The 14,061-nt window shown below is 34.9% G+C and overlaps 1 pseudogene; it reads right to left on the bottom strand.

The window, feature by feature from the left end:
* Nucleotides 1-397: 397 nt before the first annotated feature.
* On the bottom strand, nt 398-4,188 carry LOC136070690 (transcription factor bHLH131-like; annotated as a pseudogene).
* Nucleotides 4,189-14,061: the final 9,873 nt, after the last annotated feature.

Raw genomic sequence — 14,061 nt, 5'->3', positions numbered from 1 at the left:
GCCTCCTTTATTGATCTCGCTTCTTCACCTTGTATTCCTGATGTTTACGTTACTGATGGATCATCCCCTCCTTTGCTTCACACCTATCCTTAAGGGCTTTCATCCTGACCATTGCCTGCAAAAAGATGATGGTTATAATTGGAAGAAACAAAATTTACAAAAAGAAGTAAACCCGATGGATGCTTACCCTTGCCAGGTCAAAGAGGCCAAAAGCCCCCAGATCCTTAGTGGTGTGCTGACCACACTCGTCCAGGTCTGTGTCCTTAATGATCGAGTTGACCATCTTGATGGCATAATCCTTATGGCTTACTAGTCTCTGGACGGGGTCAGAGATGATGGGACCATGGGCCGACATGAGGCCCTTACCAACCCTATGACAGGGAGGTGAAGGAGACTTCTACAGCCTATCCTTTTGGTTTGCCCCAGCGGGTTGGCCCGTCACCTTCTTGGTGAGACGATCATCCTTCCCCGTGCCCTTCCTCTTAGGGTTTGTTGCCTGCCAACGTCCATCTTTGAAAAACATAACAATACTAAGGAAAATAGACGGGCTAGAGTGGAATGACTAGGGGTGTGTAGCCAACTCGCCAACTTGTTAAAACTAGCCCAACCCAACCTATCGGGTTGGGTCAGTTTTTAGGGTTTGATGGGTTGGGTTGGGTTGGATTACAAAATTTTTTTGATAGCTGGTCTAGTTAGGTTCACGCCATAAAATTCCAAACCTGACCCACCCATATATTTAATATTTATTTGAAATATATTATATAATTAATAATTTTTTTTAAATAACCATCTTTTCATATCCTGTATAAAAGCCAATTAGTTCGCATAAATCTTAGAACATTTTCTCTTAATGTACCACCTCCCACTGCCTTTTCCCACTTCACTCCCTTTTGAACCCTAACCCTCTCTCCCTCTGCTGAGCCACTGCTGTCCATTAGCTATCATCACCGCCTCGGTGGTGATTCTATCTTTCTTATGGTAGATCTCTTTTCCGGTGCTAGGTAAAGTTTCTTAATGTTTTCTATCTCTCGCTCTATTCCTCTTTCTCTCGCTTCTCTCCTCATTCACTCACTCTATCTGTTTATCTCTCTTACCGTGGTGGATCAATATTTATTTTTTGCTTTGTTGATTTCTTAGTTTTCTTTTTACTGATTTTTAAATGATTTTGTGTTGTCTCAACCATAAGTCTCTTCCTTACTCTAGTGGTTCTTTCTTCCGGTGTTAGGTGCAGGTACTTGGGTTTCTTTCTCTTGCTCTATTTCTCTTTTTCTGGCTTCTCCCTCTCCCCTCTCTCTCACTCTATCTACTTATCTCTCTTGCTGTGGTGGATCAATGTTTAGCTTTTGCTTTGCTGATTTCGTAGTTTTCTTTTGGTTGCTTTTTAAAAGTTTTTGCTTCGTCTCAACTTAGAGTCTATTTCTTACTCTACAATATTTTCTCTTGCCTCTTTGTTGTGTCCTTTTCTCTCTGTCTTGCTTTGCAAGTTTGTCTTTGTTTGGCCATCTCCCTATTGTTGTTTAGTCATTAGTGTTGTTTGCCTTTAAGGAGTTACATTGTTACTGATCTTTGGGTTTTTTTTTTTTAAATATATATATTTATATTTATATATTTTTCTGCACAATTTAATAATAATAGTAATAAAAACACTTAATCTCCTATATAAATACGTGCACTCCTCTATTAGTAATATAATTTTTCAATTCTTTATCAAGGTGATTTCTGTCAAACTTAAAATTAACAAAGCATGGAACATTTAATTTTAATTTTTACCAAAACAAAATATGGTTGCGTTTGTGTATGACACATACTTCATGTTGAAATAAAGAAGGAAGGAGGATGAAAACAAGAGATAAAATTCAAAATATTGAAAATAAGAACCTAGCATATTTTTCATTAGTAATCTATTTATCACAACCTTTTAAACAATGAATCTTTATAGCTATGGGCTTCATGTATAATCTAAAGGTATTTTCCTATAACCGAAGGTAAGATATATTGTAAGTTAAACCATGTCTAACCAGATACACATTATAATGCCTCCTAATGAAATCCTATAGCTAACTACATGTCCGAATCCCCTATGCCTACAATCTTACCTATTATTATTTTTTTCAGTCTTATAATTGATACATCCCCCTCCCTGATTTCACACAATTTACCTTAAAATCCCATCTTATAAATGTTCCATTAGACCCAAAACTTATAATCATCAAGTGAGTTGTGACCTCTTTGCTAATCCCTGGCAAATTGAGCCTGTCAATGACTACCTGGGATGCACGGACGCAGCTCCAGAGGCCGCACACCGCGTCCGACGCGGCGATGTGCGAGGGATGCCGCTGACCGCGCGTCGGTGCCGCGTCGGGCCGCGTCCTGCCGCGTGGTTTTTTTTTTTCCCCGACGCGCGCTGACGCGGCTAAGACTCGGCCAGATTCGCACTGAATCGGGCCGATTCGCGCCTTATCGGCCGAATATTGGTGTTTTTTCGGCCGGAAAAAGGAAACCGGCGGTAAAAAAAAAAAAAACTTAAACCGAAAATACCAGTGGGCTAGACTGGATATTGATAGGCCGCTGTCGCCGGTGGACTGAAATCGTATCTTTGCTTCTTGGTGCTCTTCTTTGCTTCGTCTTCTTGAGTGAGTAGTGAGTACTGACTACTGATTTGTTCTGCAGTTTTTTTTTTTGAAGAGTTTTGGTACTTCTGATTCTCTTTTTTATAAGAACACTTAAAAGGCTCTTTGGTTTTTTGTGCCTCTCTGAACCAACACGTGAGAGTCACATTTTCCCTTTTTTTTTCTTTTTTTTTTTTCTTTTTTTAATGGGAAGCTACCCGTGAGACTGTGAGAGCCACCTCTTTTTTTTTTTTTTTTTTTTTTTCTTTTTTTGTTTTTTTTTTTGTACTTATTATTATCTATCTATTTATTTATTTATTATTATTATTATTATTATGAGTTTTCTATTATTATTATATAAAAAAAGTATACTTAGTAATATATTAAAAATATAAATAAAAATATTAAAAATAATTTTTTAATCGCCGAGTCCCACTGCACCTGCACCTATCTTTTTCAAAAATTATCGGGTCCCGCATCCGCACCCACACTCGCACTCGAGTCTCGAGACGCACCCGTGCTTCATAGATGACTATCTTCAAAGCTCTTCTTAGCATTCCAATCCCTTCATTGCCACCACTCAGCTCTTGAACCCACAACACACTTTTAGTCCTTCCACCTAGTGTTACATCTCAAACTTCACCACCCTCCCTTTCATAGACCTCAGTGTCCTTGCCACGGCTGATATCAACCCCGGCCTATTCTCACAGCTAAATGTGACCTTGACCAGCCCTTTGTCATCGTCATCGTCACCGTCACCGTTTTCCAAACTCAACTTGTCAGCCCCTCCAGGGAACACACAATCCTTACTGCTGCCACCACAAACTCCTTCCAAATCTGAAAGTCTTCCTCAACTCCCTCACTTGCTGGACCATCTCTGCAAGCACGGTCGCCTTGTCCATCTATTGTTTGTAAAATTACTCAACAATAAGAAAAAAAGGATTACATAAAAAATTACAACTCTTGTAATAACATGAGATTGGTGCTAATAAATATTGTGTTAATGACTCAATGACGAACCTATATGAAAATAATATTACTCTAATCACAATCTACCACCACAGTAATTGTGAAAAAATTGTGTCCTAAAAATTACTTACACTAATCACAATTTACCACTTTAATTTTCACAATTTTTGATGCTAATAACGAAGATTGAAGAAACAGAGTTGGAGTTACTATTTGTATGAATCTTTGTACTTACTTTGACTAAGTTTGGGAGGATATCACGTAGAGTGGTGGTATATTGACCATTGATTCGCATCCTACGTCTCCTCTCTGCCTCACTGTGTTTCTTTGCAGCAACTTGTATGGCCTCAGCTTTTGATTTTGGTTTAGAGAATGAATATTTATGGTTGATGGTATTGGTTGATGTAACTCCTTGAGGGAACCTATTTTGTATTGTACATGTTCCTGACTTATAGTAATGCTGATCGAAATTGTTGCATGCCTTGTTCTAACTCCACGTATATAATCAAGAAATGAAGCAAACTAATATAAGATCACAAAAAAAAAAAAAAAAAAAAATGGAGCACACATAAACCCATAAAGGAAATGTTACTTGTCGCAGTAAAACCATGAAGAGAGATCTAAAGAAATTTTCCTTTACAAATGAGCTTTGAGGAAGGAGATTTGCCTTTTTTAGAAGTGTTTTCTTGAGATAGTACTATTAGAGGAGTGCATAATATTCTGCATAAAAACATTTAGTCCCCTATATAATAGTATTAAATGTTTTAAAAACTTTTAATCCCCTATATAAATACACGCACAAAAAAAAAAAAAAAATATATATATATATATATAATTCGTGTACTCCTCTCTTTTCAGAGTTACGATCGATCTTTGGAAACTGCATTATAATGGCGGCTGCACCCATCATCAATCTAAGGCTAGGTAAGAATTTATGTTAATCGATTGTGCTTATTTATTTTATTTCATGTAATTGGATTTTGCTTTTGTTTTCTTCGTTCCCTATACCCTATACCGTATACCCTAACCCCAATTCCTCTTTGTTGTAGTGATTTATGTAGTAATTGGTTATGGTCTTTCGCATCCAGTGATTACATTGTTGGATAAATGGTAAGTGCCATTGGGTTTTTGGATATTATATATATATATATATATTTATTAAAATTTTGTTGGTTCTATAATGCGAATACATGTTGCATCTTGATAATTCATGTTTCCTGGACGACGAGACAACCCATCTGAGTATGTACTTACTACATTTGAACCCAGTACTAATTTATCTACTCACGGTCCTTTCTGATAATATTCTGCATCAATTTAGCTAGTTGTTCAGTTATACTTAATTTGAAATAAGTATAACTGACCAACTACTGCTGTACATGTAATTGTAATACAGGTTCAGTAAAGTTAGCAAACACTGTGTAGATGGCTGTATTTTTCGAATTTTTATTGATTTTTTCTTCATAAAAAAACTGACCAATCTGTGGGTCTAACCTGACCCAACATGTGGTGCCCTGCCCCATTTTACATTTAGGACCTTAAGTTAAACTAAGTTATCCTATTGTAAGAATAAGTGGAAGTTTTAATTGGCCTGAGTAAGTAAATGTGTGTGGTGTGTGGTGTTAATTGAAAAGCTAAGTGCTTAAATGTAAAGTTTGATTGACTACATATCTGATTGGGAATTTTTTTTTTCCGGTAGCTTATTTGTATNTCTTTAAGGAGTTATATTGATACTAATCTTGTTTGTTGTTTGTTTGTTTTTTTTTTTTTTTTTTTTAAATATATTTATATTTATATTTATATTTTTTCTGCACAATTTAATAATAATAGTAATAAAAAAAAAAATTGTCCAACCCATGGGTTCAACCCGACCTATGTGGGTTGGGTTGGACTTATATGATGGGTTGAGTCAAAAATCTCCTTAACCCAACCCATGCACACCCCTAGGAATGACAAATAGATAAACGAATAGACCAAAAAAAAAAAAAAAAACTTACATTGAGAAAGAAGGTGTCTAACCGTCAGGTTTCGGTCGTCGTCGGCTTAGGACCACCACAGAAGGCGTGAAGAGTATCAAGGGTGACCAGATCCTTTCACTTTCTTTGCTCAAGCGAGATCACCCAAACTCTCCTAAGGAAACTCTCCTATTCGTCGTTTATTTCTGAACAGGCTTGAGCTGAAAACAAAAAGTAGTAGTTAGTTATATAATCAAAATTGATGGGTTGAGATGAAAACAGACGCCGACGACTCACCAAACTCCCTTAAAATGTCCCAAGTATTATTGAACCCATTAGGCATACTATACCACTCCTTGGGTTACATACCTACTCCGTCCCCTAAACGAAAAAATACCTATTCTTTCAATTCCTATTGGATTCAAGCATGTCTGACCCCAACTTAAATGATGGTTTCCTCACCAGGAAGTGATAAATACCCTTCGACAAGGATATCTACTGAGGCTTGTAGTAGTAAAAGAGTTCATCGAGGGTAAGGCAATGGTTGCCACCACTCAACTGGCCCCATATCATCTCAGCCCCAATGAATATCCTCCACGCATTTGGGGTAAGTTGGTTGATGGATATGCCTAAATAATTGGCAAGTTGACAATGTAGCTCCATCAGTGGCAGCCTCAATCCTACGGTGAACATGGTGTTGTGCATGTCGATGTTAGCTGTCCTACCCAAGTAACACCTCTCAAACTTTCTCGGCAACCATAAGGGGGATGTTTTTAGGAATTTGGTAGTGGTCGCAAAGAGTATTGAAAACCTTCAAGGACATGGTCGGGTAGAAATCATTCACCATCCATATCAAATGAAGGATGAAGGGTCTGTGACGACCATCGTTTGCCTGGCTTACGACCCTGTCACCTTCCTTATAATCTCCCTCCTTATCATCATTGCCTTCTTCTTCACCATCATCCTCTTCCTCATCCTCCTCTTCTCCTTCCCCCTCATCCCCTTCGTATTCCTCATCTTCCTTTGCAGGAGAATGGGCAGACAATTCCCTTTCTACGGACCATGTCAAGTCCTCCACAGGCTCGCGACCCGACGAATAGACTTTGTTGTAGCCTGCGCCATCACGGACTAACGATGATTGTTCACTTGTCGCTTCTCTATCACTTGACATCTATTCACCTACAAGAAACAGATGAATTCTAAGAACCTAGTCATACGATAGGTCTCTAAAAAGTGATGGCCAACTAAAAAGCAATATATAGAAGCAAGGAAAAGAAGACTTACGTAGATGGAAGTTAACGGTTGCTCGACTGGTCAAAACGACAGATGGACACGAAAGTAGCAATAGAACCACTTGAGATCACACCTCTTAAGAAATGGAAATGAAGTAAAAAAGGAAAAATGAGAGAAAGGAACTATTTATAGGGTGAAGGAGTGAAGTATACAAAGCAATGTTTCTAATTTGAAACGATGTCAATCAACAAGTGCCACGTGTCATTTCACATTTATTGTAAAGACTACCTACCCTATTAATAAACACGCTCTTCGATAAAGCAATTAATGCCCATAAAAACCTTTATTACTCTAAGGCCCATCAGATATAGCCGACAGGACCACTGAGTAAGGGTAGTTGATAAGAGTATTTTCATAATTAGGATCTTTAAACAACAAAACTCGCCAGGGAAAGATACCAACAATAAAGCCGACGGCTTCAAAAGAGCTGTCGGCCCTGAAGAATCTGTCAGCCTCCTTAAACAACCATCCAAGACCTCACACCCTACGCAAGCAAAAATGCCAATGGTTATGTGGACGGGTTTAGATGAAGCTGATGGGTGCATCTCCCTACCAGGACGATGAATGACCCCTACTAACGAAGAAGCATACCGATGGATCCTACGTGGCCTTAACGTGGTCTACACAAATATTCATATATGTAAACATCTTGTGCACCATGCACAAAGACCTTACCACACGATTCTCACCTTCCCAGAATGGAGAGTATCCCAAATATCTTGATGGCATTAACTCCACATTCTCCTTGTAAGGAAAATCCCTGTATTCTTAGGGTCTAGGTCTCCTCCCCACTACTATATAAGCCACATTAGGTAGAAAATCCCTAGCTCTCTCACTATAGAGTTCTTAAAGATTTCTCATTCACTGACTTAACTTTCGGAGGATTTTGGCCGATACCCCACCAGTGCCTTCTGTTTGGTTTTTGTTTTCTTACTCTATAGGTATCCCTTGGTGTGATCAAGAGCCGTCAACTCACTAACGATTTTCATGCATCATCAACAACAATGGAAAGGAAAATTATGTAAATGAGAATGGGTAAGAGAGATTACTTAGTGGACCTTTTTTTTTTTTTTTTTTGATAACTTGATAGTTGGTGGGAAGGGGGGGGGGGGGTGTTTAAACTTGAGAATGTGTTCGTTGGAAATTCAGATGCTAACCAATTGATTTATAGTATCTTGAATATTAGCTAGTGGGTTTTATTCTTTGTAAAATTGGGCTTTGGGTCTATTTCTAGACTTATTTTCGTTGGAAATGGTAGGCCGCTTACATTGAAGAAGCAAAAATTTAGGCCCATCCAAGGTATTCATTTATTTTGAAACAAGCCCATAAGCATGTAAGGTGCATACCGTGTAAACATACAGGGCCTCTTAATGGTTGCCACCCACAATTTGGCCATTTTTGACCATTTCACAGTGTCTTCAAATTGAGATCAATAAAATACGAGTTTAAGATTGTTAGATAAGTACAATAATTTTAGTTCTATGTGGCTGTTTAGCCTTTAAAGTAGACTAATATAACATTGTCTAGGATAATTTATTTTTATCTTTCCCTTCGCCATATAATATAATATGTGTATATCCTTCATTTATATTGTCGTGACTCTGAGTCAAAAAAGTCAACACAGCTTTAGGTATAAGTATAAGTTATAACCGCGGCACCGCCCAAGTTGGATAGACTGTGCACATTTCAACACTGTTTTCCAAAACCAGGTGCTTTATAATAAGACATTATTGATTTACATTTCCCCCTCAATGCTATATAATATTGGCAATGATTGCAATGAGGTTTGCAAGGACGGACCAGCACTAGGGCAGAGAATTAAAAAAAAAAAAAAATTTACCCTTAAATATATATATATATATATATATATATTGTCTTTTCTCTTCTAAAATATTTAGATATTGACCTTCAAGAAAAGAAATAAATAAATAAAATTCATGCCCCATTAACTACAAAAACAAAATAAATAAATAAATATGGTCTAAGCAAAAATCGTGCATAAAATAAAGAACACTTATTTTGTATGTTATACTTTGTTGATGTGTTTTATAATATAAAATGTTAAAGAAATACTTATTTTGTTGAATATGAAATAAATGTTAGTTTTATTTTTATAATTTTTTGTTTTTGTTTTAAGCTTTGCCCCCCAGGTATGAATCCTGGTTATGTCCCTAGAGGTTTGATTACAACCCCCGGGTGCCTTTCAAGATTTAGAAAAATGAACCTTCATCTACATTTTTGGAATGAATTTCTTTATTGGGAAAGGATTAGTTCTCCACTTTACAGTTAATGATATAAGCAAGAGCTCATTTTCCGGGCTGTCGATGAAGAACTTTTTAAATTTTTTTTTTTTAATTATTGTAGATGATAGGAATTGAATCGGCACAATGCTTCTTGATTATAATAACTTAAATCATTGATGAGGAATAGTCAGGGATTTAATTTTTTTCTTTTTATTTTGTTAATAAGTGCTACTGATTCCATTGATATCCTTTAATTTTAGTAGCTGAAAAATACATAAAATGTCAATATGCTTAATTATTAGAAGTTAGAAAGTTAATGTCAAGCCCTTGAATAATTTGAAAAGTCACAGCTAGGTCTTCTTTTGTTATTTGAGACTAGTAGAAATTGATTTAGTATGTTTATTCTTTTTTAATGAAGGTATATCCTATTCATCATTAAAAACAAAGACAAAAAAAAAAAAAAAAAAAAAAAAAAAAAAAAAAAAAAAAAAAAAACAAAAAAACAAAACAAAAAAAAAAAAAAAAACAAAAAAAAAAAAGATATTCAATATGTTTTACATTTATATTTTTGAGAGCGTTTTTGTTTTTGTTGTTTTTTTTTTTTTTGTTTTAGATAGAAAAAGAGAGGATTTGGGGGTAGGATTGGCACTATAGGAAGAAACTAAATTTGATTTTAGGCAAGGATGGGATTTTTTTTTTATTTTTTTATTTATAGGATAGGATTGTTTATTTAAACATTTTCCTCATTCTTCATCTCAAATATTATTTTTTTGGTTGCTGATAAATTATTATTATTATTATTATTATTATGTTTTGGGTATCATAATTCATAAGTTTATAAACATTATTGTTGGTAGAATGGCAAAATACTATTTTGGTCTTTAAATTTTGCCAAAAAATTGTTTTTATCCCTAAACTTAAAAAAAATTATTTTTCGTCTTTAAACTATTGAAAAATTCATCTTTCGTCTTTAAATTATTAAAAATGTTTTATTTGTTTCCTTAATTTTTACCAAAAGTTGTTTTTTCCTCCCTAAACTATTGAATTTTTTTTTTTCATCCCTATTTTTGCTATTGAAAAACTCTTTACAAAGTCTAGGAATGAAAAAAAAAATAACTTCTAAAATTTAGGGACAAAAACAAATTTTTGATAAAATTTAGGTAGAAAAATAGTAGTTTACCATATTTCCTATAATTTGTTGAAATGATAGATTGTGTGTGGTTGAAAATGAAAATGATGTTGATAGTGAAACCATGTAAAAATGATTTTCCACTAATCACAACATGCCATCTCAACAATTTGTGACCATAGCAAAGTCCATTTTTTTCAAACACCAAAAGGTAATAGACTACAGAGTAGTGCAAAAAAAACCTAGAACTCAGACTATTGCAAACCCAAAAGCCATTAAAAAGAGAGTAGTGTCTATTACACGCTTACTAATACGCTCATTCTTGCACACATAAAAAATGAACTAAGGGTGCGTTTGTTTTGGCAGTAAATGAAATCTGGAAAATATTTTACACCACGGGGCGTGTTTGGGTTGGCCAAAAAATTCAGTCAAACGGAAAATGATTTCCATTGACTGTAAAATATCAAGCCTTGAAGTGTAAAATCATTTACGCTTTGATTTTACCTTCAAAGCATTTCTGGAAAACACATCCGAATAGAGAGAGTGGGAGAGAGCTTAAGCACACACCCGAAGACAAAGAGAAAGCTAGAAGGGAAAGTGAAGAAGACAACCGATCTTGTCGCTGGTATCAGACCCACCCACCGATCTCATCGTCGTTGCCTCCTTCAAACCCACCAAAGACCGATCCACCCAAAACCGATCTCGTCCTCGACCCACCTAAGACTGAGCTCGTTCGTAGAGTAATGCCCAAACCACAAGGCGTCGTCTGAAGTCCCTTCCAGCTTCGTCGTCCCTTCCATTTTTTCTCGTTCAAACTCAACCTGATTCCTCAAACCCCAGATCGCACCCCAGAAAACCCATTCGTCAAACCCCAGATCGCACCATAACCCCAGATCGCACCAGTCTCGTCGCACCCCAGCACTGGTGATGCCCGATCTCTCTCTTTCTCGATCTACCTCTCCCTTTCCCTCAATTGTCGATCACTCTCTCTTCCTCCCTCTCTCTGTTTGACCAAAATTTTTGAGTGTAATCAGTGTTTTGATTTGATTTTTGTTTCTTTTAAAGTTTATATATTGAAATTTTCTATAATGAAATTTGTTTGGGAGCTGAGAAAATGGTTGAGAAAATGTGAGAAACTATAGGAAAATAACATTTTTAGAATCCAAACAAACACATGAAAATATTTTCTTAAATAATTTTCATAATGCAGCCAAACACTTGAAAATATTTTCTTTTCCTGAAAATATTTTCACTTGGAAATATTTTACACCAGGAAAATATTTTACACTGAAACAAACGCACCCTAAAAAAAGGTCACGATATTTAACTTTCTAACTTAGGATCATGACTTTTAAGTCATGATTTCAGTTCATTTTGTTTGTGCAAGAGTGTGTGTGTATTAGTGTACGTATAACATAATTTTCCCCTAAAAACACTCTTAGAAGCTAAAAGTTTGCTAATTGCCAATTAGCCTTCCGCATTATAAAACTTTTGATGTCATTCACATTCCAATTTGTTTGTCATTGAACTCTATGTCTTCGATTTGCTTGTTGCCAATCAAAAGGATATAATAGACTTGAAATTAAGCTGAACATAGATTTTATTATGAGCAAGACTTAGGTACAGTAGTTAGGTGCCATTCCTTAGGTTCCCCTTTTAAGATTCTGTCATGTGGATTTTTTCTCATGGGATGGAAGTGTATATTTTTTAATTAAGTAGCCACATTACTGAATCTTAAGAGGGAAATCTAAGGAACAATACCTAAAGTATTGTATCTAAGTTTTGTCATTTTATTATTGCTTCCCAAAGCAAATCCTCTCCATCATCTTCTATTCCTGCTCAAAGTCCAAAATCTTTAATGTTGCTAAGCTCTTGCAAGGGCGACTCAACAAAATTGGAGGCCTAAGCCAATATATTTAAATGGAGCATTTTTATTATCACTTAAATAAATTTTTTTTTTTGAGGAACCTACTTAAATAATATTTAACTAGTGTTTAATATCATAATTTTTATATAAAAAATCCATTCTTTTTATTTTGTAATACGTTTATTTATTTATTTATTTTTGTTGCAAAAATGATAAAGCTATAACAAATTCTACTAAAAAAAACTTGCAAACGATGTAACAATGAATGTGATTAGTGACACTTCAAGAAGATAATAAACAAGTATTTGAAGAAATTATGTTAGGGATATTATAAATTTTACAACATGAGGCTTATAAAGATGTATCATCAATCACAAAAAGTAATTCAAAAATGCATTTAATAAATTATTGATGTCCACAAATCATATTAATTGTCATATCAATTTATAACACCCATGTATTTACATTTATATTTTTTCTAACATTTTCTTATCTGAATTATTTCTTGTGATTAGTGACACATATATTTGTAAGACCCATGTATTTAAAGTTGTATTATTTCTAACATGGCTCAATTTTTTAAGACTTCTTAAATGTAGCAAAAAATGTAAAACTAATTTTTTTTTTTTCCTATATCTCAACAAAATATATCAAATTCTGCTACAATTTTGGGGGACTTTCTCTAGTAGGGGTCTTAGGCGATTGCCTAAGTGGCCTAGGCCAAGAGCCGGCCGGCCTTGAGCTCCTGTATCACTCAAATCTACTTCTTCAAGGCTTTATAGTACCGGTAATTAGGGGTGGCAATTTCTATCCATATCCATGAGCCCAACCATTACCCATCTAATTTGGATAAGTCTTAACCCAACCCATTTGAATATTTGAGTTAAATGGATAAAGATACATTAGGTTATTTAATTAAATGGGTCTTAATGGATAAACCCACTAATACCCACTAAACTCATCTAAAACTTAAATAAATAATAGAAACTCTAAATTTCTAAAAAATGACCAAAATACCCCCGAAACTTAAAAATTACCAAAATAGCCTTAAAAAAAAAAGACCAAAATACTCTTGAAACTTAAAAATTACCAAAATATTCCCTAAACCTAAAAGATGATTGAAATACCTCCTGAAACCTATAAAATGACAAAAATACCCCCCGAAACCTAATAATTACCAAAATATCCCATAAACTTATAAAATGACCAAAATACCACCGAAACCTATAAAATAACCAAAATATCCCCGAAACCTAAAAATTACCAAAATACCTCATAAACCTATAAAATGACCAAAATTCGGTTGAAACCTAAAAATTAGCAAAATACCATCTAAACCTAATAAACGACCAAAATACCCCCGAAACCTATAAAATGACCAAAATACCCCTAAAACCTAAAAATTACCAAAATACCTTGTAAGCCTAAAAAATGACCGAAATACCCCCCAAAACCTACAAAATTACTAAAAGACCCCCCTAAACCTAAAAAATAATCGAAATACCTCTGAAACTTAAAAAATGATTAAAATACCCCTGAAACCTAAAAAATGACGGAAATACCCCTAAAATCTAAAAAATGACCGAAATACCCCCAAAACCTAAAAAATGACCGAAATACCCCATAAACCTAAAAAATGACCGAATTACCTCCGAAACCTAAAAAATTATTGAAATACTCCTGAAACCTAAAAAATGACTAAAATACCCCTGAAACATAAAAATGACCAAAATACACTCAAAACCTAAAAATTACCAAAATACTTCTTAAAACTAGAAATTTACCGAAATAGCCCCAAAGTCTAAGAATTACTGAAATACCCCCAAAACCTGAAAATAACAGAAATTCCCTCGTGACCTAAGACAATGACCGAAATACCCTTAGAATCTAAAAAATGACCAAAATAGCCCTGAGACCTAAAAAATTACTTAGATTCCATAGAAACCTATAAAATGACCAAAATACTCTTAGAAACATTAGTTTGTCGAAAATACCC

This window comes from Quercus suber, unplaced genomic scaffold (assembly GCF_002906115.3).
Source record: "Quercus suber isolate HL8 unplaced genomic scaffold, Cork oak 2.0 scaffold_253, whole genome shotgun sequence".
In the NCBI taxonomy this organism is placed as follows: Eukaryota; Viridiplantae; Streptophyta; class Magnoliopsida; order Fagales; family Fagaceae; genus Quercus; species Quercus suber.
Note: the sequence above shows the minus strand (reverse complement) of the source record. Positions and strands in the feature narration are given on the sequence as shown.